This window comes from Phyllobates terribilis, unplaced genomic scaffold (genome assembly GCF_046119375.1).
Source record: "Phyllobates terribilis strain yellow unplaced genomic scaffold, ASM4611937v1 Scaffold_7__3_contigs__length_470593459, whole genome shotgun sequence".
Taxonomy (NCBI): Eukaryota; Metazoa; Chordata; class Amphibia; order Anura; family Dendrobatidae; genus Phyllobates; species Phyllobates terribilis.
Genome location: NW_027362767.1, coordinates 442,399,687 through 442,426,440, shown reverse-complemented (window position 1 = coordinate 442,426,440; position 26,754 = coordinate 442,399,687).

Sequence of the window (26,754 nt, the reverse complement as noted above, 5' to 3'; positions counted from 1 at the left end):
ATACTGCTCCTATGTACAAGAATATAGCTACTATAATACTGCACCAATGTACAAGAATATAACTACTATAATACTGCTCCTATATACAAGAATATAACTACTATAATACTGCTCCTATGTACAAGAATATAACTACTGTAATACTGCTCCTATGTACAAGAATATAACTACTGTAATACTGCTCCTATGTACAAGAATATAACTACTATAATACTGCTCCTATGTACAAGAATATAACTAATATACTACTGCTCCTATATACAAGAATATAACTACTGTAATACTGCTCCTATGTACAAGAATATAACTACTATAATACTGCCCCTATATACAAGAATATAACTACTATAATACTGCTCCTATGTACAGGAATATAACTACTATAATACTGCTGCTATGTACAAGAATATAACTACTATAATACTGCTCCTATGTACAAGAATATAACTACTATAATACTGCCCCCTATGTACAAGAATATAACTACTATAATACTGCCCCCTATATACAAGAATATAACTACTGTAATATTGCCCCTAAGTACAAGATTTTAACTAATGTAATATTGTTCCCTATGTACATTTTGTCTATGTGTGTATTGCAGTAGTGTAGTGTAAGTTTTTTACTATAGATATAGACTCATTCATTCTTTGGTGATCTATGCTCTAGGATGGCACTTTCTTCATCTAAATATCTGGATTTTCCATTCTCTCGTTGAATGTTTCGATCTTTTAGCGTTTATGAATTGTCTTTGCTGACTTTCATCCTTTCTTTTACCCTTTTAGGGTGACCGGGGTTTTTCAATGTTCTATTTCCTCTCTTTTATGCCAAGGGGCTTAATTATCAGTAAATGGGATTTCCACCTGCCCTGACTTTATTGTTGCATTTTATAAGACTTATTATGGCTGCCAACACATTTTCTAATTTAGAAATAAATATTTCAGATTAATCGTCTCTCATTTCTAGATGCCGATCATAAATTTACCTTGATACATATAGGGATCACATATGAATCGTTCTCTGGCTCCTCTACATTTTGGAATTCACCAGCACTAAACTAAAGAGTCTCCTTCATATATAATTCATCTGATGGCATTGTAGCTGTCTGCATTAAATGGACTAGTAAATCTTACATGAGTATTGATTATAACTTAATATCATCCATTACATATAGGCAATTTGTAGAGGACAATAGCAACTGGCAACATCAAGCATTTAATTAGTGGGAATACATCTCCATGATACATTTTAATGCACAGAAATATTTGCTTACATATTACCAATAATAAAACCAGTTACCATCTTGGCAGGCAGATAAAAGACTCACATTACATGTTATGAAGCCATTTTACATAATAATTTGAGAACACTTGGAGCTGAGCAAGCAGAATATTGTGTAAATTATTTATGATTATCCTTTTAAGAACCTAAACTGCGCTGTACGTTGTGAGCCGTCAGTCAGGTATGAGAAGATACAGGAGATGAAATAAAAATAGATTATGTTAAGAAGCCGGTGGCAGAAAGTAAAGACATGGGATCTGCCGGCTCCTGAAGACTCCCGAGCTGCGGATACGAGAAGCTCCCTGCACTATGTGCTGTGATTCAGCAGATTCGTTACTGGCGAATACAAGGACATCGGCCAACACAATGGCATGTATGGACGGATGTGAACTGCTCCGACTGTAAAGCAAATAACGAATGAGAGATCATTGTGCTCTTACCTACTTATTTTTCCTTTGTATTCAATTTCTTACCGTTTTGTTTCTTCCTGCTTTACGTCTATTTCTTTCTTCCTTTTGGCTTTTTTTGCTTCCTTCAATCCATTCCTCCTTCCATTTTCCATTCCTTCCTTCCGGACTTTCTTTTTTCCATCTTCCTCCTTTTCTTGCCTTCTTTGCTTTCTCCTACCTGCCTTTCTTCTTTTTTCCCATCATAACTTCCTTTCTCCCTCGCTTCTTCTGCTTTCCTTACTTTCCGCTGTTTTCTCCTTTCCTCCCCTTCCTTTCCTGTTCTCCATTATACCACTCTTCTTTTCTTTCTTTTTTTCTTGATTCTTTCTATTCCATCTTCCTTCTTACCCACCTTCTTTCTTTTATTTCCTCTTTTCCTCACTGCTATTCTTTTCCCCTCTTATTATCTTTATTTTTATATTACTTTCCTTATTTTTCCTCCATTTGTCCCCATTTCATTTCATCCTTCCTTCCTACTGCTTTCCTTACAACCTCCCAGCCATCTCCACTTTCTACATTTATTCTTTTACTCGTTGTATTTTTTTGTAATCTTGTCTCTCTTCCTTTTGTCTTTCTTCCCCCTGTCTTATTTCACATTCTTCTTCTGTAGCGTTTAGTTTTTATGCTGCCTTTTTCTTCTTTCCTACCTTCTTGTTTCCTCCTTTAACGCCACTCCCCTACTTCCTTTACACTTCACTTCCGCTTTCTTCCCCTTCTCTATCACCATTACTTTCCTTTTCTCATTTTTTCTAATTTCTTTTTCTCTTTCTTTCCTTTTTCCTTTCTTCATATTTTCCCTTCTTTCTCATAACTTTATTAGTCACTATATTATCAATGAATACATTCAACTAAGTTGAAAAAGCCATTTAAAGGAGTTGTTCACCATTACAAAAATAAGTTCTATATATTTCTCATGCACTTCTTCACAGATACATCTTATTGACCATTTTTCTAGTCCTTGACATACCTTTTAGTTGCCTAAGCCAGTCTTATAGGGCTTTAAGTAATGATGTAAAAGATGTTTGCCAGGTTACAAGAGTAACCCGATGTGGACTTGTACAGAGAGAGACAGCCATAAGAGAAGGGAGAAAGGCAAAAGTAGAGAAAGTATATTCATAAATAATCCAGCTAAGTAAATAGTGTTTTATCTCACCGCAGAGCTGTATTCACATCTACACTGCACAGTAATGCTGTAACATGTCCTCAATGAACAAGAGCGACCTAGACAGGAGAGTAGGAATCCCGTGTGTGTGCTGTGTATGGGAGACATCGTAGCGGCTTTTCTACATCCACTACCTCAGTAATAACTAAAAACTAAAGACAGAGATTGAAGATGACCAACTGGTAAATAATTCAGAATACATCTATCTATATAATTGTCTTATCCCTTCTGTCTGTCTGTCTGTTTTCTGTCTGTCTGTCCTGGAAATCCCGGGTCGCTGATTGGTCCGGCCGCAGCCAATCAGCGATGCGGCATTTCTGAAAAACATGGCGGCCATTAGCGGCTCATGTGTGGCACGGAGGTCAGCGGCGATGCAGCCGGGAGATGCAGCAGGCTGCTCGCAGCATAAGTCCCCCGACCGCAGGCGCCGCTGACCTACATGCGGCTATCGTCGGAACATCAGCGGCTACTGCCGCTTATCTCCCGAGGACAAGTGTGACGCCCCTCCCCTCCCCTCCTCTCCCCTCCCCTCTCCTCCCGTCCCTCCCCCCGCTCAATCAGGACCCCGGCACCAGGAGTCATACTTACCCCTCCCCTCTCCTCCCGTCCCTCCCCCCGCTCGATCAGGACCCCGGCACCCGGCATCATACTTACCCCTCCCCGTGCCTGCGCAGCAGCTCCTGTGTCTTCCTCTGATGCTCTGTGACGTCTCAGGTCAGAGGGCGCGGTGACGTCTTTACACCATGCTCTCTCCTGAGCGGTCACAGTGCACAGCGTGAAGATGCCGGCTACGCTGGAGTCCAGAGAAGCAGTGAGGTGAGTATTGGATTTTTTTTTTTTTGTATGGGGCCATAGGGTACCTGCATGGGGCACTATGGGGGGATGGGACATCCTGCATGGGGTATTATATAGGGGGGATGTGACAGCCTGCATGGGGCATTATATGGGGGGAGAGGTGACATCCTACATGGGCCATTATATGGGGGGGAGGTGACATCCTCCATGGGGCATTATATGGGGGAGAGGTGACATCCTGCATGGGTTATTATATAGGGGGGATGTGACATCCTGCATGGGGCACTATAGTGGGATGTGACTTCCTGCATTGGGCATTATATAGGGGGGATGTGACATCCTGCATGGGGTATTATATACGGGGGATGTGACATCCTGCATGGGGTATTATATGCATGGGGTATTATATACGGGGGATGTGACTTCCTGCATGGGGCATTATAAAGGAGGGTCGGGAGACATATGCTAGAATACCCGATGCTTTAGAATCAGGCCACCATCTAGTCTCATATAATGGTGAATATATTGCTATTGCTCATGTACACACTGGACAGTTTATTCTGAAAAATGACCCGAAAAGACAAGTACGCTTTAAATATATTTACAATCAAAACTAATTTTTTTCACTGTTATTATTATTATTATTATTTATTATTATTAATAAATATATATATATAAACATTCCAAGAACTTTAAGAAAAACTTTTCAAATAAATGGTGTATGAAATTTTCTAACCTTGGTAAGCCCCCTTGACCTATTCATTCTGTACTGTGACAACTTACTACACTTACCTACAACATGACGGAAAATCGAGGACAACAATAACTCCCACCGGAACAATTCGCACATTAGGCTCAATAAGCCGATAAAGTGGTTTTGGCTGATAAAAAGAGTTGGAAGAAATCTTCCTCTATAAGTTGGTGTTCTTGTAGTTTCTCCATGCCCTTAGAATCCACGCTCATCTTTCATTTCCACACAATGTTGTACCAGCGGGTAATTGATTGCTACTTTTGAAGGAAGATGATGACGGTGGCATCAGTGGCAGACATATGTACCGGATACACATTCTCTTTCATCTTTTCTGTTGCTCAGATCTAAGAATTTAGTTGACGAGTAAAATCAATGTCTTGTGTTACCTTTACGAATTATCTTTGAAATTCTGATTGAAAAACAGAAAGAAAAATACAAATACGTTACTGCTGTTTAGATCAGAAGGCGGCATCAACGAGAGATGACAAACATTCACTCGCATCTTCTCACTCATCATCACCCTAATGAACGCAAAAATCTTCTTAGCTATAAAAGGAACAGGAACTTTCTTTGCTTTAAAGGTGAGTTTCTATTTTTCTGAATGTCTGCCCTCCTTTATGTTCAGTGGATGAAGATTTTCACCTGTAGGGCGCAACATCTTGTGTAGACGTCTGCTTAACAAAAACTTGGGAAGATCCACAACAAAAGAGTAGGTGTTCAGCAAACACACATAAGATTGATCTAAATAGGATACTGAGAAACTTTATTAAATACGTTACATTTTTGATTTTGTACTGATCCTGAGTTACATCCTGTGTTATACTCCAGAGCTGCACTCACTATTCTGCTGGCGCAGTCACTGTGTACATACATTGCATTACTGATCCTGTACTGATCCTGAGTTACATCCTGTGTTATACTCCAGAGCTGCACTCACTATTCTTCTGGTGCAGTCACTGTGTACATACATTACATTACTGATCCAGAGTTACATCCTGTATTATACTACAGAGCTGCACTCACTATTCTGCTGGTGTAGTCACTGTGTACATACATTACATTACTGATCCTGAGCTACATCCTGTATTATACTCCAGAGCAGCACTCACTATTCTGCAGGTGCAGTCACTGTGTACATACATTGCATTACTGATCCTGAGTTACATCATGTATTATACTCCAGAGCTGCACTCACTATTCTGCTGGTGTAGTCACTGTGTACATACATTACATTACTGATCCTGAGCTACATCCTGCATTATACTGCAGAGCTAAACTCACTATTCTGCTGGTGCAGTCACTGTGTACATACATTACATTACTGATCCTGAGTAGAGATGAGCGTTGTTCTACTCGAACTGTTCGCCAATCTCAAATTCGAGCTGTTTTGGGCGGTGTTCGAGCCGTTCGGCGAACACGAACAATTTGAGAAAAATCCGGCTGTTCGAGGTTATGTTCGATAACTGTTCGTGCACCAAAATCATAACTGGATTTTTTCTCAGTAATGATGAAAATTAATGTTAATACGCAGTTTGAGTGTACAGCGGGGTGGGGGGAGGGGCAGGGGATGGATCTCTGCAGGAACAATGAAGATCTCCATTTTTTTTCTCTTTCCCGCATTTGCAGTGGGGAGGTGCAATCTGTCAGCCTATCAGCAGCGCACACACGGAGCGAAGTGCTTTTTTTCACACAAGCAAGGGCATGTGTCATTGGCAGTGTATGTCACATGTCCTTGCCCTATAAGACCAAGCCATTTTCCCCGTCGCCACCATTTTCTCACTGCTGCAGCTGCGTGTTAGACGGCACCGCTGTTGCTGTGTGCGCTATACCTTGTTAATTTCAAGCCAATTTTCGCACAAATCTACAGATAGCTTGGGAGTAGGGAATAGTTGTGATTGCAGTCCTTTTAAGGACTAGGTTACAGCATTTCCTACGACTTTTATCAGGCAGGTCTGTGCTCTTAAATAGATAGATTGTGGGAGTAAAGACTAATTGTAATTGGAGTCCTTTTCAGGACTAGGTTACATCAGTTCCTATCAGTTTTTGCCAGGCAGGTCTGTGCCAGTGCTGTGCAAGTTTTTTTCACAGCATTTGGCTGAATCTAGCAAAGCTAATCCTTTTTGGCCTATTGCAGAGTGTGTTAGTCAGTGGAGTAGCCTATCTGTGTTGCAAGATATACCACCTTTGTATAGAATACCAATTTTTTTACTGCACCTAGTGAAGTAAAATCTTTTGGGCATAGCATCATTCTATTAGTCCATCTATACTGACCTCCATCAGGTTGCAAATTCAAAATAATTTTTATCTGCATCTACCTCTGAAAAAATATTTGGGCTTCTAGCTGTGTGTGGGACTTGTTGTATTAGTCCATCTATACTGACCTCCATCAGGTTGCAAACTGAATATATTTTTTTCTGCATCTACCTAGCCGGCCGGGCCAACCACCGTCTGCCATATCTTGTGCATCCGCGGCCTCTTCATCCTCTGTGACTGGGGGGACAGCAGTCACACCTGTTTTGGGGCGCAGACCTGCCACCTCTTTACCCGCAACAGCCAGCGTGATTGGCAGGTCATCATTTTCTTTGGAGGTGGTAACACCAGCTGGTGTTGAGCGCTGTCCGACATCGATAGCACCACCTTTGGATCAAGGCAACCTAACATGTCCGCCTGCATCTTCCTCACAGACCGGCAGTTTGCCGGGGGCACCCTTATCAACCCCGTCTAAGCACAATAGCCAGCCCTCGGTCCCTCAGATGTGGACAAGTAAAAGACCATTTCCTCCTAGCCATGAGAAAGCTAAGAGGTTGAATTTTACCATCTGCAAGCTCTTGGCTACAGAAATGCTGCCTTTCCGCCTGGTGGACACAGAGGATTTTCGAGACCTTATGTCCGTCGCAGTGCCCCAGTACCAGATGCCCAGTCGGCACTACTTCTCAAAGAAAGGTGTGCCTGCGCTCCACCAGCATGTCGCACACAACATCACCGCTTCTTTGAGAAACTCTGTGTGTGACAGGGTGCATTTCACCACAGACACTTGGACGAGAAGGCATGGACAGGGGCGTTACATGTCGCTGACTGGGCACTGGGTAACTATGGTGACAGCAGGACAAGGGGCTGCTGTCCAAGTCTTGCCGTCCCCACGAGTTGTGCGTCAATCCTCTTTATGTCAAAGTTCCTCCACTGCTTCTGCCTCCTCAACCTCCTCTCGGTCTTCCACCTGCACCCAAAGCCTGTCTGGTCATGCCACAAGCTTTCTAACTGCGCAGAAGGGATCCTGCACACCTTCTTACTATGCTGGCAGTAGGGCTCAACGTCATCAGGCGGTTTTTACTTTGAAATGTCTGGGAAATGTGAGTCACACAGCTGAGGAGTTGTGGTCAGCTCTGGAGAACCAATTTCATGAATGGTTGTCTCCACTGGACCTGAAACCAGGGAAGGCCGTGTGCGACAATGCTGCAAACCTGGGTGCGGCCCTTCGTCGGGGCAATGTCACACACGTGCCTTGTATGGCTCACGTGTTGAACCTGGTTGTCCAGCAATTTTTAGCCCACTCTCCCAGACTAGATGGCCTTCTGCAGAGGGCACGGTCGCTGTGTGCTCACTTCCGCCGTTCGCATCCCGCAGCTCAGCGACTTACATCTCTACAGAAGTCGTTGGGCCTGCCACTTCACCGGCTAAAATGCGATGTGCCTACCCGGTGGAATTCAACTCTGCACATGTTGCAGCGACTGTGGCAGCACCGACAAGCCCTCGTGCAATACGTTCTGACGTATAGCCTGGGCCAACGAGATTCAGAGGTGGGGCAAATCACGCTGGAGGAGTGGTCTCAGATCAGGGACCTATGCACCCTTCTGCACAGTTTTGAAATGGCGACGAAGATGTTTAGTGCTGACGATGCCATTATCAGCATGACTATTCCGGTGATTTACATGCTGGAGCACATGTTAAACAGAATTCGGAGTCAGGTGGTGGCACAAGAGGAGGTGGAGGAAGTAGAGGAGGAGGAGTTGTATGCGGAAGGGCTAACATCTGCAAGGTCCAGACGGTCGGCAGCACCAAGGCGGCAGGCATGTGTGGGTGGGGGAGATGGTTTTACCAGGGCGCATGGTAGCAGCCAAACTAGTGAGGAAGGTGTAGGAGCCCAGGAAGAAGTGGAGGACGAACTGATGGAAGACTCATCAGATGAGGGAGATCTTGATCACATTTCTGTTGTGCGAGGTTGGGGGGAGAGGATAGAGGAAGGAAGCATGATTGTTACCTCGCCACCAACACAACAGGGACTTGGTGCTCCTGGATGCGCAACACACACGAGTGCCTTCTTGCTGCACTACCTGCAACATGACCCTCGAATTGTGAGAATTAGAAATAATCCTGACTACTGGGTTGCCACACTGTTAGATCCCCGGTACAAAAGTAAATTTACAGAAATTATTCCTGCCATAGAAAGGGATGCACGCATGCAGGAGTATCAGCAGAGACTGTTGCAGAATCTTACATGTGCTTTTCCACAAAATACCAGTGGTGCACGTAGTGAATCTCACAGTTCCAACTTGCCAACCGTGGGACTGTCAAGTGTTCAGCACTCAAACCGTAACAGAACCACAGTATCTGCTGGTAACATCAATTTTCATTTCACCACTTTTTTAGCCCATCCTTTGCAAGGCCACAGGAGACAAGAAGTCTGACACATAGTCAAAGCCTAGAGACGATGGTACAGGAGTATCTCCAAGTAAACATTGAAGCCACGACTGTGTCACTGGACACAGTCGAAACGACTTTTCTACCCCTGTGTCATCCTGGGGAGTGTAAAAGCTTGATGATTGGTTAAAATCACCCTACCAACCGTTTTAAGCTTTCAAATTACTAATCATGTTTATCTGTATCTTGACTGGAAAATAATTTGGGCTTTGTAGCAGTGTGCAGCACTGATCCTATTAGGCCATCTATAATAAGCTCCACCAGATTTAAAATTAAAAATAATTTTTAGCTGCATCTAGCCCGGAAAATAATTTTGGGGCTCCGAGATGCGCAAGACACATAAGTGCCTTCTTGCTGCACTACCTGCAGCATGACCCTCATATTGTCAGAATTCGAAGTAATCATGACTACTGGGTTGCCACACTCTTAGATCCCCCAAACTTTTCGATCAACCTTTTCATTTTAATAAAGACCAAAAAAATGGTCATTTTTGAAATTATAAGCATTAGCAGGTTGTTAGAAACTGAAATCAAACAGTTTTCAACTCAAAACTTTATTGTAGGTGATGTTACATTTTCACATAGGACCCCTTGTTCGAAAGGAGCTTCTGAACTCTCTCGTCCATTGAATTTGTCAGGTTTTGGATGGTTTCTGCTTCAATTGTTTTGCATGAGGACAGAATACCCTCCCAGAGCTGTTGCTTAGATGTGAACTGCCTCCCGCCATCATAGACACTCCTTTTAATGATGCTCCAAAGGTTCTGAATGGGGTAGAGGTCAGGGGAGCATGGGGGTCACACCATAAGTTTGTCCCCTTTTATGCCCATATCAGCCAGAGATGCAGATGTTTTATGTGCAGCATGAGATGGTGCATTATCATGCAGAAAAATGATCTTGCTGTGAAATACACGGTTCTTCTTCTTGAACCATGGCAGGAAGTGCTGTTTGAGAAAATCCACATACATTATGGAGTTCATCTTTAGCGCCTTCAGGGATCCTAAAGGGGCCGACAATCTCTCTCCCCATGATTCCAGCCCAAAACATTACTCCACCTCCTCCTTGTTGGCGCTGTAGCCGTGTTTGCGTGGGGTGTCCATCAACCAGCCATCCTCCACTCCATCCATCTGGACCATCGAGCGCTGCACGGCACTCATCCGTGAACAAAACAGTTTTGAAATCAGTCTTCATGTAATGTTTGGCCCACTGGAGCCGTTTCTGCTTGTGTGAAGTGGATAGAGGAGGTCGACAGGATGGCGTATGCACAGCTGCAAACCTCTGAAGGACCCTGCATCTTGTTGTTCGGGGGACGTTGGAGGCACCAGCAGCTTCAAAAACTTGTCTGCTGCTATGACAAGGCTTTCTTGCCGCTGCTCTTTTAACCTGACGTAATTGCCTGTAGGAAAGAGTCCTCAATTTGCCCTTATCAGCACGCACACGTGTGTACTGTGATTCAGCTACATACTTCTTGATTGCCAAGACACTTCATCCTGATCATCGCACAATGTTGATTGTAGTCATGCCTTGACCTAAACACTCCACAATTTGTTGCTTCTCAGCAGCCGACACATCCTTTTTCTTTCCCATTTTGGCAGAAAATGTAGGCTGCTTAATAATGTGAGAGAGCCTTCTTAAGTAGTCTTGCCTTTCATTGGACACACCTGCCAAACTAATTAGCACAGGTGTCTGCAATTGCTTACAGTGATATAAAGAGCCCTGACACACATCACCATCAATGAGTTTAACTGACAAACAAACAAATTCTTCCCTTATCACTCCTAAACACTTTTTGCATAATAATTTGGAACACAGTGTACATGTGCTTTTCCACAAAACACCAGTGGTTCACGTAGTGAATCTTACAGTTCTAACTTGCCAACCGTGGTCTGTATGGAGTTGTTCAATAAAGGGCCCAAAATTAAGATAACATAGATGGGAGAGGTCTCTATGAATAGGAATTCCTAAGTATTTGATACCCTGTGAGGGCCAGGCAAAGGGAAAGTTGGACTGGATGGAATCCTATATGGATTTAGGGAGGGAGACATCGAGGGCCTCAGACTTCGCTGCATTGATTTTAAAATTTTATGTAACAAAGTGATCTATTTCAGCCATAACAGCAGGGATGGATATATGTGATTGAGTGATATATACTAGGACATTATCAGCAAATAGAGAGCACTTGTACTCGGTGCCTCCCACCTCAATCCACCTAATATTGGGGTTATGGCGAATTGATGAGAGCAGGTGCTCCGTCACTAGGATGTATAAGAGAGGGGACAGAGGACATCACTGCCTTGTCCCATTGGTGATTGTGAAAGGTGATGAAAATGTTCTGACGCACCCCCTGGGCCTTGGGACACCCGGAGCCGGACCCTTTTTGGTGGATGCTGGTGGTTGTAGTCTTCGTGGCGGCGACCCGGTTCCGTGGCTCAGGGCGGTCAAACCAGTGGCGGAACTATTTATGTGGTTTTGATGTTTAAATGTCCGACTACGCCACCCGTGGATTGCGGTCAGAGTGAACCGCCGCTACAGGGCAGACCGCTGAGGCTGGTGTTGTGGGTGCAGCAGAGCGTAGCATAACTCCCCACGGGAGGAGTATAGCCTCAGGGCAGTGTATGCGGAGAATGGGGGTGATGGTGCAGGGCAGCAGCAGTAACGACACGGAGTCAGTGATGCAGTTCAGGGCCTTTACTCACAGTTCTTATTATCCAGACCACGTCTGCAGGTAACGGCTGCCCACGTCGTACTGTGCTCACCAGGTGAGGGGCTCAGACAACTCCCAGATAACTTTGGAGCACTTCACAGGACCCCCTTTGTGTGTCCTTTGTCTGGCCTTTCTTACCAACACTTCTGTCCGGCTGCCTCGGGCCTCCTCTTGGTAAACTTGGCGCCAGTTTCCCTGACCCTATGTGGTGCCTTCCTAGCGGGTGTAGCGAGGGGCTGCGCCACATAAAATGTCAGAGCCTCCGGTTTCTAGCTGAGGGTCGTTTCCTGCCTCCACTAGTTCGGGGACCGGTCTCCCCCTTTGGCCTGACCCCTCCACGCAGGTGGATTCGGGCGTGCGGTGGCGACTCGCCCGTCCGCACCCCTGGGATCCCTTCATTCCTCGTTCCTGGAGCCTTCTCCGCTCCTCTTCCTTCCTTCTCCCTCTTCCAGGCCTGGGCCTCTGTTACTAGGCCCGCCTCCGGAGCAGAGCTCATGCAGAGCCCCTGCTCCCTGCCACTTCTGCTCAGACTTCTCTGCACTGAACTAAGATGGTGCCCACCTTTTATACTCCCTTCTCAATGCACCCAGGAACTGCTTCCTCCCTGCTCCTGCACTACAGGGTTCCCCTTCCTCAGTGTTCCCTCCCCCCACTCCAGCCAGGGACAGGGACTGTCGTGCCCATCTCAGGGGCATATTGGTCGCCCTGCCCCACGGCAATGTGGTGTAATGCATGCAGGTGTCGGGTCCTGATCCACACTCCATCCTTACCTGAGAGTGAGATATCACACCTCTGGGTGAGGTGCAATACGTCTGTAGCAACCGAGCCCTCAGGGTGCTACAGTTCCATTTATCTTCAGCCTAGGTGACGTATTGCGATACAGGGCCGTGATTTTGGCTATAAAAGGGTCCCCTAGACCCCTACCCCAAGCTTTTTAAGAGAATCATATATGGCGTGCCAGGAGACTCTATGGAATGCTTTCTCAGCATCCAACGAGAGTATCTAATTACAAATTTTTAACTGCATCTAGCCCAGGAAATACTTTGTGCCTAGTAGCAGTGTCTGCTAGTCAGCCGATTATCCCGGCTGTTAAGCAAGCTACACCACCTGTAGTTTAGACACTTAATTTTTTCAAAGGAAATGCTTCGGGACCATGGGATACTTAGTGAAGAGCATCAGGAGGCACCCCAAGGCATAGGGGCTGGGACTGGCAGTAGGATGCCTTGCGGTGGACAGCCGAGCTCGATCCTTATAAAAGCTTTTTAACTGCAGCAGCTTTAGTGGACGCTACTGGAGCTGGAATTACCGCGGCTGCTGGCATGAGACTTGCCCTTCAATAGATCCTTGTAAATGGATTTAAAGTGTATTCATTCAAATTAGAGAGACAATTTAAATTAAAAAGCTTAGAGCTGCCTCCACCATAGGGGGGCTCGCTCGACCCACCAGCGGACAGGCACCAGTATTGGGAGAGGGGGGCTGGCCGTCAGGGTTCACCGCGGCTCTGGCACAAACCCGGCGACACGGAGGTGGCACGGGCAGGAGCGGACTGAACGTGTCGGCTTCTCACTTTTTGGATTTTAGAAGGGCATGACATGCCTATATCTGTGTCTCCCCCTCCTTTTACTCCTCCACCTCTTTTATTTTCGCATGACTATATGTACTTGTCACTTTTTCATGTGTTAGTTATGTCTTCTGAGCAGTTTGTCAGCTTTTGGACACCTTTGAAGGTGTTTTCTATGTGTTTCTATGTGTTTTTGTTTGCCTGCCATTGGTTTTAACGGTGTTCGAAGGTGTTCGACGAACAGTTCGACGAACAGTTCGGCGAACACACGGGTGTTCGACGAACTGAACTCGAACACTACGGGGGTGGCTCAACACTAATACTGAGTTACATCCTGTATTATACTCCAGAGCTGCATTCACTATTCTGCTGGTGCAGTCACTGTGTACATACATTACATTACTGATCCTGAGTTACCTCCTCTATTATACTCCAGAGCTGCACTCACAATTCTGCTGGTGCAGTCACTGTGTACATACATTACATTACTGATCCTGTACTGATCCTGAGTTACATCCTGTATTATACTCCAGAGCTGCACTCACTATTCTGCAGGTGCAGTCACTGTGTACACACATTACATTACTGATCCTGAGTTACATCCTGCATTATACTGCAGAGCTAAACTCACTATTCTGCTGGTGCAGTCACTGTGTACATACATTACATTACTGATCCTGCGTTAAATCCTGCATTATACTGCAGAGCTAAACTCACTATTCCGCTGGTGCAGTCACTGTGTACATGCATTACATTACTGATCCTGAGTTACCTCCTCTATTATACTCCAGAGCTGCACTCACAATTCTGCTGGTGCAGTCACTGTGTACACACATTACATTACTGATCCTGAGTTACATCCTGCATTATACTGCAGAGCTAAACTCACTATTCTGCTGGTGCAGTCAATGTGTACATACATTACATTACTGATCCTGAGTTACCTCCTGTATTATACTCCAGAGCTGCACTCACTATTCTGCAGGTGCAGTCACTGTGTACATACATTACATTACAGATCCTAAGTTACATCATGTATTATATTCCAGAGCTGCACTCACTATTCTGCTGGTGCAGTCACTGTGTACATACATTACATTACTGATCCTGAGTTACATCCTTTATTATACTCCAGAGCTGCACTCACTATTCTGCTGGTGCAGTCACTGGGTACATACATTACATTACTGATCCTGTACTGATCCTGAGTTACATCCTGTATTATACTCCAGAGCTGCACTCACTATTCTGCTGGTGCAGTCACTGTGTACATACATTACATTACTGATCCTGAGTTACATCCTTTATTATACTCCAGAGCTGCACTCACTATTCTGCTGGTGCAGTCACTGTGTACATACATTACATTACTGATCCTGTACTGATCCTGAGTTACATCCTGTATTATACCCCAGAGCTGCACTCACTATTCTGCTGGTGAAATCACTGTGTACATACATTACATTACTGATCCTGAGTTACATCCTGTATTATACCCCAGAGCTGCACTCACTATTCTGCTGGTGCAGTCACTGTGTACATACATTACATTACTGATCCTGTACTGATCCTGAATTACATCCTGTATTATACCCCAGAGCAGCACTCACTATTCTGCTGGTGCAGTCACTTTGTACATACATTACATTACTGATCCTGAGTTACATCCTGTTTTATACTCCAGAGCTGCACTCACTATTCTTCTGATGGAGTCACTGTGCACATACATTACATTACTGATCCTGAGTTACATCTTGTATTATACTCCAGAGCTGCACTCACTATTCCGCTGGTGCAATCAATGTGTACATACATTACATTACTGATCCTGAGTTACCTCCTGTATTATCCTCCAGAGCTGCACTCACTATTCTGCTGGTGCAGTCACTGTGTACATACATTACATTACTGATTCTGAGTTACATTCTGTATTATACTCCAGAGCTGCACTCACTATTCTGCTGGTGCAGTCACTGTGTACATACATTACATTACTGATCCTGAGTTACATCCTGTATTATCCTCCAGAGCTGCACTCACTATTCTGCTGGTGCAGTCACTGTGTACATACATTACATTACTGATCCTGTACTGATCCTGAGTTACATCCTGTATTATACCCCAGAGCTGCACTCACTATTCTGCTGTGTAGTCACTGTGTACATACATTACATTACTGATCCTGTACTAATCCTGAGTTACATCCTGTATTATACCCCAGAGCTGCACTCATTATTCCGCTGGTGCAATCAATGTGTACATACATTACAATACTGATCCTGAGTTACCTCCTGTATTATCCTCCAGAGCTGCACTCACTATTCTGCTGGTGCAATCACTGTGTACATACATTACATTACTGTTCCTGAGTTACATCCTGTATTATACTCCAGAGCTGCACTCACTATTCTGCTGGTGCAGTCAATGTGTACATACATTACATTACTGATCCTGAGTTACATCCTGTATTATACTCCAGAGCTGCACTCACTATTCTGCTGGTGCACTCACTGTGTACATACATTACATTACTCATCCAGAGTTACATCCTGTATTATTCTCCAGAGCTGCACTCACTATTCTGCTGGTGCAGTCACTGTGTACATACATTACATTACTGATCCTGAGTTACATCCTGTATTATACCCCAGAGCTGCACTCACTATTCTGCTGGTGCAATCACTGTGTACATACATTACATTACTGTTCCTGAGTTACATCCTGTATTATATCCCAGAGCTGCACTCACTGTTCTGCTGGTGCAATCACTGTGTACATACATTACATTACTGATCCTGAGTTATATCCTGTATTATACTCCAGAGCTGCACTCACTATTCTGCTGGTGCAGTCACTGTGTATATTCATTACATTACTGATCCTGAGTTACATCCAGTATTATACTACAGAGCTGCACTCACTATTCTGCTGGTGCAGTCACTGTGTACATACATTACATTACTGATCCTGAGTTACATCCTGTATTATACTCCAGAGCTGCACTCACTATTCTGCTGGTGCAGTCACTGTGTACATACATTACATTTCTGATCCTGAGTTACATCCTGTATTATACTCCAGAGCTGCACTCACTATTCTGCTGGTGCAGTCACTGTGTACATACATTACATTACTGATCCTGAGTTACATCCTGTATTTTCCTCCAGAGCTCCACTCACTATTCTGCTGGTGGAGTCACTGTGTACATACATTACATTACTGATCCTGAGTTACCTCCTGTGTTATCCTCCAGAGCTCCACTCACTATTCTGCTGGTGCAGTCACTTTGTACATACATTACATTACTGATCCTGAGTTACATCCTGTTTTATACTCCAGAGCTGCACTCACTATTCTGCTGATGCAGTCACTGTGTACATACATTACATTACTGATCCTGTACTGATCCAGAGATACATCCTGTATTATACCCCAGAGCTGCACTCACTATTCTGCTGGTGCAGTCACTTTGTACATACATTACATTACTGATCCTGAGTTACATCCTGTTTTATACTCCAGAGCTGCACTCACTATTCTGCTGGTGCAGTCACTGTGTACATACATTACATTACTGATCCTGAGTTACATCCTGTTTTATACTCCAGAGCTGCACTCACTATTCTGCTGGTGCAGTCACTGTGTACATACATTACATTACTGTGGCACCCCAGGGGTCTGGTTTTCCACAGTAATGTAATGTTATGTCTGAGAGCAGGTGGGAGGTCCTTTGGTCAGGGATCCTGTGCATGCCACACCTCCTGCCCAGTCTTGGGAGGGGAAGAACTTCCCCTGTATAAACCCGGGGCTGAGGCAGGGTGAGTCAGACAAGGAGAGTGGAGACAAGAAGCAGCATAGGAAACAGCAGGCTTACAAGGAGTCAGGGGCTGGCAGCTGCAGAGCTTGCCCTGACTAAGAAGATTCTTTACCGGACCCGGAGTCCGAGGCTGTGGGGACTAACTCCTACCCAGCAGCAGAATCCGTCAGGCAGGGGATTTCAGGTCCCCTGGCCCAGAAGCCCGAAGGCACGGTCACACGCGAGGGACCAGCACCGCCATCGTGGAGCGGAAGCCATTAGAAGGCCCCGAGTCACCGGCCATACGGGTGAGCACCACACGGTACACTCAGGGACGTGGGCTACGTACATCAGCTTCTAGCAAGGTAGCCAGAAGAGTACAGTCAGTTTGGGAGGCCTACAACTACGCCTGGCCAGGGGAGATCCCATCTGCTCAAAGACTGACCAGGCCCCGTTTGCTAGCAAGTACTCCGGGAGGGTCTGTCGTTGTTACCAGTAAAGACCCTGAACTACACCGTACCGTCTCTGAGTGGTTCCTGCTATCCCCATCATCCACGTCGGCTGCCCTGAGGCCATACCCCTCCCGTTGGGGGTTATACTATCACGCTGCACAATCCTACCACCGGCCTCAGCGGTCTGCCCTGCAGCAGCAGCTCCCTGGCTGCTCTCAACGGGTGGCGTAGTCATCAACTATTTACTACTAATAGACTGCCGTCTAGTTTGACTCCCTGGGCACGGACCGGGTCACCGCCACGAGACTACAACCCTCCACTGATCCGGCTCCGGGTAGGCTCCCGCGTGCGCAGCGCAGCGCGACACAGGCCCAGGGGCGCGTAGACTTTGGCGTAGTCGGCAGGATCTCGTGCCCACAACCACCGGGTACTGCGTGCCTGAAAAGCAAAGACTGTTCAAACTTACCAGTGGTGAAGATTCCCGCTATCCGTGGAGTTTTCCCGCCGTTGGACGCCATCTTGGGGACGCCGCGCGGGAAGAAGAGGGGCGTGGACTCTGAAAGCGCGTGAGAACTGAAGCCCCGCCTCACGTCCGGACGTTGCGTAAGGTCCTGGAAGGAGCCCAACAGACGCCGACGTCACAGGAGCGCGACGGAAGGTCCTCAACCCTGACGATCCACTGCGGAGCCGCGGCCTACGGAAGAGGATCATCGCAAGGTAGGCCACGGTCCACTAGGGGGGAGGAAGATGTCGGATACGGAGGAGAGCTTCACTGCCCCAACCTCCGCCAGCGCTACCGCTGCTGCAGTTATGCCCTTCACAATGCCCTATATCCCGGGAGCAGCTTTGCTACCCCAGTACTCAGGGGAGTCACATACCCTGCATGACTTTAGAGAAAAGCTGGATAGCCTCTTCCAGGTGTACCCCCTCACAGAAGAGCAAAAAGTGAGCATCCTGGTGGCCCAACTAACCGGGGCAGCCAAAAGGGAAGTAAAATCCTGGCCACCTGGGAGGAAGACTGTCGCAGGAATACTAACCCGGCTGAAGGACACCTTTGATACCCGCACCTCAGCCGAGATTAAGCTTAGATTCTACGGGTGCAAGCAGCGAGCGCATGAGAGTATAAGGGACTATGCACTAAACCTACAAGAGGCCCTGAGGGCCATAAAGCAGACCGACCCTGATGGGGTGGGAAACGAGGACAGGCTGTTGACTGAACAATTTATAGAGGGTTTATATTGCAATGCCCACCGAACCCAGTTGCGGGCAATGGCCTTACAGGATCCCCATCTGGACTTTGCACAGTTCAAGGACAGAGCCATCCGGGTGCTCCGAGAACCGGCACCAGGTGGCGTTGTGACCCACAGACGCCCCACTACCACTTACTATCAGGAGGCGGCGCCCCTGTCAGCAGGGCCTGTGGGAGCGGATGCGCAGGCTTTGGACAATGACCCGGCTCCAGACCTACACCATCAGGTCCAAGAGCTAGCTAAGAGCGTTGCTGCGCTAACCCGAACTGTGCAGTCTTTACAGGTTTCCACCCCAGGGAAGATCCAGCTGGCATCCGGACCGGAGGACATCCCGTGGCGTCGACCAAGGAGGACCCCACCGGCCAGAGGAAGACCCAGTGACCGATACAGCGAGGACGGACGACCCATCTGCCGCCGCTGCAATCAATCCGGACATATGGAAAGGTACTGTTCTTTAAACGGGCACAACCTGGGGTAGAGGGCCAACCCCCAGGAAAAAGATCACCAGGCCCATCGAACTGGCGCGACAGATATGTGGGAGGACGTCCAGTCTTGCCTGTGGTACTGGATGGCATTCCCATGAGTGCCCTACTGGATACCGGGTCACAGGTCACCACCATCCCGTACGTGCTCTTCAAGCAGTACTGGAATGACTCGGATATTACCCACTACCCTGACGACGACTTGAGTATCATCGCCAGCAATGGCCAGCCCGTGCCACAGATCGGATTTAAAGAGGTGGCCCTCAAAATCGGTAGAGTCGAACTGGCCGCACAGGGACTGATCATTGTAGATATTGATAAACATGAGAGTCACCCAAAAATAACTCTAGGAACTAACGTAATTGAAAATTGTCTTGCAGAGGTGATTTTCCTTTTACAGCAGGTTGCCAAGAACGCCAGCTCCGGCGAGCAGCGGGTGCTCCAGAAAGAGATCCGGGCACTGATGCAACGGCAACAAGTGGAACTCTCCGGCGGTGAGATTGGTAGCGTAAGAATGTGTGACCCTTTCCCTATTGCCATGCCCCCAAAAAGTGAAATGATGATTTGGTGCCGAGCAGCTATTGGTCTGAGAGGAAGAGATTACCAGGCAATGGTAGAACCAGTTTACTCAGACAGTAGGCCCACCATTTTGACAGCACGGGGGGTGGTCAATGTACGCCATGGGAGGGTGCCCATTCGCATAATAAATATCGGGGAGAGGGAAGTGTACCTGCCCCGGTATGCCACGCTAGCCAAATTATATACCACTAATCAAAATTCTATACAATCTGTGGAACCCTTGCCTCCATCTCACCCGGAGGAAGGTAACGGCTCTAAGAAAGACATGGAGGACTGGTGTCAGCAACTACATTTGGGTACTGATTCCACTCCCTCACATCAGAAACAAGGAGTCTATCGGGTGGTTCAAGAGTATGAGAGAGTGTTTAGTAAACACCCGTTAGACTTTGGGCGGGTCAAGGGGGTAGAACACCGCATCCCCACGGGAGATCATCCTCCCATAAAAGAGAGGTATCGACCCGTACCCCCTGCACACTACCAACACGCCAAGGGGATGCTTCGAGACATGAAGGAGGCTGGGGTAATCCGGGATAGCTGTAGCCCCTGGGCAGCCCCACTAGTTTTAGTCAAAAAGAAAGACAACACCATGAGGATGTGTGTAGATTACCGGAAAATCAACCGTATCACACACAAGGATGCGTACCCCTTACCAAGGATAGAGGAGTCATTGGCTGCTTTAAGATCTGCTAACTTCTTCTCTACCTTGGATCTCACTAGCGGGTACTGGCAGGTTCCTGTAGCAGAGGCGGACCGGGAGAAGACCGCATTCACCACCCCGATGGGACTTAGCGAGTTCACCTGCATGCCGTTCGGACTCTGCAACGCCCCAGGAACCTTCCAACGATTAATGGAGTGCTGTCTGGGCCACAGAAACTTCGAGACGGTCCTGTTGTACCTGGACGATGTCATCGTATACTCCAAAACTTATGAGGACCACCTGAAACACCTGGCGGAGGTGTTCGAAGCTCTGGCGAGTTACGGCCTAAAGGTGAAACCCTCCAAGTGTCACCTCCTGAAACCAAAGGTGCAATACCTGGGACACGTGGTGAGCGCTGACGGAGTGGCTCCTGACCCCGATAAGATCACCGCAATTAAGGGATGGCCAAGCCCCTCCAGCGTAAAAGAAGTGCGGCAGTTCCTAGGGTTGGTAGGCTACTACCGAAGGTTTATTCCCGGTTTCACCAAAAAGGCAGCGCCTATGCAGGACCTCCTGATAGGCCAGTCCCGGAAGGCCAAGAACCAGAAGCCGCCCTTCAAATGGGAAGAGCTAGAAGAAGAGTCCTTCCGCCAGCTGAAGATGGCCCTCACGGGGGATGAAATCTTGGCGTACCCGGACTATAGCCAGCCCTTCATCCTCTACACCGACGCCAGTAACATCGGGCTAGGAGCCGTACTGTCCCAGATTCAGCAGGGGAGAGAACGAGTAATCTCCTATGCCAGCCGAAAACTGCGACCCACCGAAAGGAACCCCGAGAATTACAGCTCATTTAAGTTAGAGTTCCTGGCCGTGGTATGGGCAGTCACCGAGCGCTTTAGGCATTACCTCGCTTCTTCCCGGTTCACCGTATACACGGATAACAACCCGTTGATACACCTGGACACGGCAAGACTCGGTGCCCTGGAGCAGAGGTGGATGGCCCGTCTGTCCAACTACGAGTTCACAATCAAATACCGGGCAGGACGCTCCAATACTAACGCGGATGCCCTGTCCAGGATGCCCAACCTGCCGGACGAAGGAGAAGATCCGGAGGGACTGGAAGAAGTTGAACTCCCTGCGTTCCACCGTCATGGGACTATCCAGTATTCCCACCGGGTAAGGGGTAAGCAGGCTGCTACGTTGAACCCCTTACCCCACTACAACTGGGCGGAAACGCAAGACAGCGACCCTGCCGTCCGACTAGTGAAGGAGATGCTGACTCGGCCGGAGGCTCGCCTTGAACCAGACGCTCCGGAGGAAGCCAAACAACTATGGGCGGAGAAGAGTCGACTATTCCTTTACAAGGGGAAGTTGTGCCGCAGAATGGTCAACTCCCGGACGCATGAACTACTCTGGCAAGTAGTGGTGCCACGAAGAGACGCAGCCATGGTGATGGAGGCATACCACGACGGAGCTGGACACTTCGGGTGGAAAAAGCTGGAGTTCCTGCTGCGCGAGCGGTTCCACTGGGTAGGCATGAGGGGAACCATCGAGAAGTGGTGCAGAGACTGTGGCCCGTGCAATCTGAGAAGGAAGGACCGGGCCAGCCAGAAGACTCCCCTGCAGTCCATCGTCACCCGGCAACCGTTGGAACTGGTAGCCTTGGATCATGTAAAACTGACCCCAAGCAGAAGTGGCTACGTCTACGCGTTAACCATCGTGGATCATTACTCCCGGTTCTTGGTTGTCGTCCCCGTCAAGGACTTAACGGCTCAAACAGCAGCTAGAGCCTTCCAGCAGCACTTCTGCCGTCCACACGGGTACCCGGACCAAGTGCTGACGGACCAGGGACCTGCCTTTGAAGCGGAGGTCTTCCAGGAATTCTGCAATCTGTATGGCTGCCGGAAGATAAGGACGACACCCTACCATCCGCAAACTAATGGACTTTGTGAAAAAATGAACCAGGTGGTAATGGATCTTCTAAAAACATTGCCCCTGGAAGAACGCAGTCTGTGGCCTGAGAAGTTGCCCGATCTGGTGGACCTATACAACCACATCCCGGTAGGTTCCACCAACTGTACCCCGGCTTACCTAATGAGGGCGAGACCTGGTAAGTTACCTGTTGACCTGGAAATGGGAGTCCTGACACCTGAGGACACTTCACCAGAAACAGACTGGGACACAGAGAGGCAGCAGCAGTACCGGAGAGTACAAGAGAGCGTGGAGCGAAGTCTCTGTCAGGCTAGGGAAAGACAAGAGAAGAATTACAACCAGTATGCTCCCGCTGTTCCCCTGGTACCCGGAGAGCAGGTCTTGAAGAGGAAAAGACGGCTCCACAAGTTGGATGACCAGTGGGAGGAGGACCTGTACACCGTACTGCCCTCAAGCCACGAGAACCCGAAGGTCTGTACCATCAGTAAAGACGGAGGGGAAACCACAGCCATTGTATCCCGGGACCACCTGAAGAAGTGTCCCGAACAACTGAGGAACCCTGAAGAGGAACAAGAAGACCATCGACCCGTGGGAGAAAGGGAAGATATGGTTAGTACCGTGCTCGGGGACTTCCCTCGGTCTTGGACTCAAGTCAATGGTGCAGTTGTGGTACCCGTACTCACCTTCCTCCAACCATCATCCCAAGAACCTACGGAGCAACGGGTAGAGCTGGAAGAACAGCCGGTCCAGGAGGCAGAAGACTCCACACGAGTAGAACAGGAGAATCAACCCTCTGCTTATAGTGAGCCTGCCGTACCCCTAGTGAGACAAAGAGCCGGTAGACAGCTGCCCAGTTTACCCTTGACAGCTCCTACACCCTGTAGTTCAGGGCCAGACAGTCAGCTCCGTAGGTCCACTAGGGCCACTAGAGGCCAGTTACCCGCACGCTGGAGAATTTAAAGTGTATAAATTGTTTTATTTATGTTTTTCTGTGTCTTGTTGCTTGTGTATAATTTTGTGTTTCTAGTTATTTTTAGGAAACCTTGGTGGATTTACCGGGAATCCTTGTATATAGTTGGAGCGTAACCCAGGATGGACTAGAGACTGTTAAGGACTCGGGGTAGGACAGACCCCTACCTGGTTACGTCTCCCTGTGTTGGTGAAATGGACACCTTTGCTTTTCTTCAAAGACTGCATCCGGTTGCGGACACGCCGTAACCATCTTATGTGTTTTTCTTATAGTATTGTTATTGTTATACTTTGTTATGTTTTTCTAAATGTGTTTAGTCCCGGAGTACTAAATTTCACTAGGGGGGAATGTGGCACCCCAGGGGTCTGGTTTTCCACAGTAATGTAATGTTATGTCTGAGAGCAGGTGGGAGGTCCTTTGGTCAGGGATCCTGTGCATGCCACACCTCCTGCCCAGTCTTGGGAGGGGAAGAACTTCCCCTGTATAAACCCGGGGCTGAGGCAGGGTGAGTCAGACAAGGAGAGTGGAGACAAGAAGCAGCAAAGGAAACAGCAGGCTTACAAGGAGTCAGGGGCTGGCAGCTGCAGAGCTTGCCCTGACTAAGAAGATTCTTTACCGGACCCGGAGTCCGAGGCTGTGGGGACTAACTCCTACCCAGCAGCAGAATCCGTCAGGCAGGGGATTTCAGGTCCCCTGGCCCAGAAGCCCGAAGGCACGGTCACACGCGAGGGACCAGCACCGCCATCGTGGAGCGGAAGCCATTAGAAGGCCCCGAGTCACCGGCCATACGGGTGAGCACCACACGGTACACTCAGGGACGTGGGCTACGTACATCAGCTTCTAGCAAGGTAGCCAGAAGAGTACAGTCAGTTTGGGAGGCCTACAACTACGCCTGGCCAGGGGAGATCCCATCTGCTCAAAGACTGACCAGGCCCCGTTTGCTAGCAAGTACTCCGGGAGGGTCTGTCGTTGTTACCAGTAAAGACCCTGAACTACACCGTACCGTCTCTGAGTGGTTCCTGCTACCCCCATCATCCACGTCGGCTGCCCTGAGGCCATACCCCTCCCGTTGGGGGTTATACTATCACGCTGCACAATCCTACCACCGGCCTCAGCGGTCTGCCCTGCAGCAGCAGCTCCCTGGCTGCTCTCAACGGGTGGCGTAGTCATCAACTATTTACTACTAATAGACTGCCGTCTAGTTTGACTCCCTGGGCACGGACCGGGTCACCGCCACGAGACTACAACCCTCCACTGATCCGGCTCCGGGTAGGCTCCCGCGTGCGCAGCGCAGCGCGACACAGGCCCAGGGGCGCGTCATTACTGATCCTGAGTTATATCCTGTATTATCCTCCAGAGCTGCACTCACTATTCTGCTGGTGCAGTCACTGTATACATACATTAAATTACTGATCCTGAATTACATCTTGTATTATACTCCAGAGCTGCACTCACTATTCTGCTGGTGCAGTCACTGTGTACATACATTACATTACTGATCCTGAGTTACATCCTGTATTATACTCTAGAGCTGCACTCACTATTCTGCTGGTGCAGTCACTGTGTACATACATTACATTACTGATCCTGTACTGATCCTGAGTTACATCCTGTATTATACTCCAGAGCTGAACTCACTATTCTACTGGTGTAGTCACTGTGTACATACCTTACATTACTTATCCTGTACTGATCCTGAGTTACATCCTGTATTATACTCCAGAGCTGCACTCGCTATTCTGCTGGTGCAGTCACTGTGCACATACATTACATTACTGATCCTGAGTTACATCTTGTATTATACTCCAGAGCTGCACTCACTATTCTGCTGGTGCAGTCACTGTGTACATACATTACATTACTGATCCTGAGTTACATCCTGTATTATACTCCAGAGCTGCTCTCACTATTCTGCTTGTGCAGTCACTGTGTACATACATTACATTACTGATCCTGAGTTACATCCTGTATTATTCTCCAGAGCTGCACTCACTATTCTGCTGGTGCAGTCACTGTGTACATACATTACATTACTGATCCTGAGTTATATCCTGTATTATACTCCAGAGCTGCACTCACTATTCTGCTGGTACAGTCACTGTGTGCATACATTACATTACTGATCCTGAGTTCCCTCCTGTATTACACTCCAGAGCTGCACTCACTATTCTGCTGGTGCAGTCACTGTGTACATACATTACATTACTGATCCTGAGTTACCTCCTGTATTATACTCCAGAGCTGCACTCTCTATTCTGCTGGTGCAGTCACTATGTACATACATTACATTACTGATCCTGAGTTACATCCTGTATTATACCCCAGAGCTGCACTCACTATTCTGCTGGTGCAGTCACTGTGTACATACATTACATTACTGATCTTGACTTAAATCCTGTATTATACTCCAGAGCTGCACTCACTATTCTGCTAGTGCAGTCACTGTGTACATACATTACATTACTGATTCTGAGTTACATTCTGTATTATACTCCAGAGCTGCACTCACTATTCTGCTGGTGCAGTCACTGTGTACATACATTACATTACTGATCCTGAGTTACATCCTGTATTATCCTCCAGAGCTGCACTCACTATTCTGCTGGTGCAGTCACTGTGTACATACATTACATTACTGATCCTGAGTTACATTCTGTATTATACTCCAGAGCTGCACTCACTATTCTGCTGGTGCAGTCACAGTGTACATACATTACATTACTAATCCTGAGTTCCATCCTGTATTATACTCCAGAGCTGCACTCACTATTCTACTGGTGCAGTCACTGTGTACATACATTACATTACGGATCCTGAGTTGCATCCTGTATTATACTCCAGGGCTGCACTCACTATTCTTCTAGTGCAGTCACTGTGTACATACATTACATTACTGATCCTGAGTTACATCCTGTATTATATTCCAGAGCTGCACTCACTATTCTGCTGGTGCAGTCACTGTGTACATATATTACATTACTGATCCTGAGTTACATCCTGTATTATACTCCAGAGCTGCACTCACTATTCTTCTGGTGCAGTCACTGTGTACATGCATTACATTACTGATCCTGAGTTACATCCTGCATTATACTCCAGAGCTGCACTCACTATTCTGCTGGTGGAGTCACTGTGTACATACATTACATTACTGATCCTGAGTTACATCCTGTATTATACTCCAGAGCTGCACTCACTATTCTGCTGATGGAGTCACTGTGTACATACATTACATTACTGTTCCTGAGCATTTTATGTG